This window comes from Panthera pardus, unplaced genomic scaffold (assembly GCF_024362965.1).
Source record: "Panthera pardus isolate Hobbes unplaced genomic scaffold, ASM2436296v1 HiC_scaffold_10, whole genome shotgun sequence".
NCBI classification, from domain to species: domain Eukaryota; kingdom Metazoa; phylum Chordata; class Mammalia; order Carnivora; family Felidae; genus Panthera; species Panthera pardus.
In genome coordinates this window covers 96046862-96048773 of record NW_026526655.1, presented here as the reverse complement: position 1 = coordinate 96048773, position 1912 = coordinate 96046862, and positions in this window count along the sequence as shown.

Here is a 1912-nt window from a genome sequence, read left to right as displayed (position 1 = left end):
AGGGGGGAAATATCATTGCATACTACTACTAACAAATATTTTTATTATTATTATTTGGTGGCCAAATACATGGGAGTCCATTCTATCTTTGGGTGTATTTGAAGATATCCACAATAAAATTAATAGCGAAAAAACTTGTCCACGGTGTCATAGTTAATAGATAGCGGAACAAGGATTTGTCCCCAGGTCTGTCTGACTACATAGCCTGAACATTATTGGATACACGTGGGGTATCTTCTGGTGAATATCCAGGCTCAGGAAGGGTAGGAATCAGGGCTACCTTCAGGACTTTAGTAGGTGGAGTGAGTAAAGCATCAGTTTTGTCTTTAATGCACTTAACTGCTGTGTCTTTTAGTTCATATTCTGCAGAGAGAGAAAACATGATGAGCTTTTGACCAGCCAGTGGTCTGGCTTCCCCTGGATCAGCTGTCTGACCCTGGTTCAGTCAGCTGAGTCGGGTGGAGAGTATCTCAGCCTTTCTCATGGCTGTGGTGGAGCCGGTTCTCCAAGAAGGCCAGGCTTGAGAAGTGGGGTGGAGATTGCTGATTTAAGCTTTGTTGGGGAGGGGGCAGGGGTTGTGTTTGTTTTATTCACCCCTGTATCTCCAGTGAAATGACGCAGTGTTCAATAGGTGTTTGTTGAATGAACGAACACCTACATGGGTGAATGAATCTCTAGCCAATGGAACCCGTTAGCAGGACCCTTAGGATTTTGAGTTTTGAGGGAACATGGCCAATTCCAACTCTTGTGAGGCTCTCTTTTGAATGAAGCCATAGCTACCAACACTCTTGTTTCTGAAATGTGAACATTCTTTTCCCCATTCGGGCAGACTAAAATTGTTCCATCTGAAGATCTATGACTGTTATGTTTTGGCACATGGGTCAGTAAGTGATGACGTTAGTAAGAGTTAGGGGTTGGATCTGTAGTGGATTACCAAACACATTTGTAGGTTCAGTGCAATGGCTTGAATCACTTTTGTATGCTTTTAAATCAAAAGTTCTGTTTTTCTCTTGAACTATTCAGTGTTATGGAAGGGTCTCTCACATGTGGTTGATGCCCACTAAATATGTCCAGTATGTCTCTGAGATAGTGCAGTGAGGCAGTGGGGCATATGGACTTGGGAGGTAGATGTAACTGGGTATCTGCTCTGTCACCTATTGGGTATGTAATCTTGGGAAAATTAATTTCATTTTCTGAACCTCAGTTTCCCATTCTATAAAAGGAGCAAAATGCAAGACTGTTTGGGAGGATTAAATATATTAACACATATAGTGAACCTAGCATAGTGGCTGGTAACCTAAATGTTGGCCGTTACTCTTATCATTTGTGGAACGAGTGAACATTCGTGCTAATGTGGTCCATTAATGAGGGGGCAATGATACACAACACAAATTCATTGTGCAGTTGATATTTCAAGTGAAAATGTTTGCCCTCTGCGTGTGTCAGTTGGTGACACAGTCTGTGTGTGTGTGTGTGTGTGTGTGTGTGTGTGTGTTACTACTAACGTGTTTGATGCCAATGAGAACTGAAGGATCTGTCAATTTCTTCCCAAGGAAGTAGTTCTGATGGAGAAGCTGTCCTATTCTTAACCATTTGTTCCTGTCTTATGTTTTTTTTCTATTCCCGTTGAAATACATGATCTTTTGTTCTGTTAGGAATATTGGTTTTAATATTTTATTTGCAATGGCAGACCAGGCCCATAGGAATCTGTATGGTCTCAAAAACACCTTGTATTTTCACCCAGAAAAATGAGATTGTGTATTCATGAGTGTGTGTGTGTGTGTGTGTGTGCATGCGTGTGCATGTGCAAGCAACACAGAAAGAGCACTTAAAACGGAAAAAAAAGCCCTACCACTTTCTTTCTTTTTTTTTAATATGAAATTTATTGTCAAATTGGTTTCTATACAACACC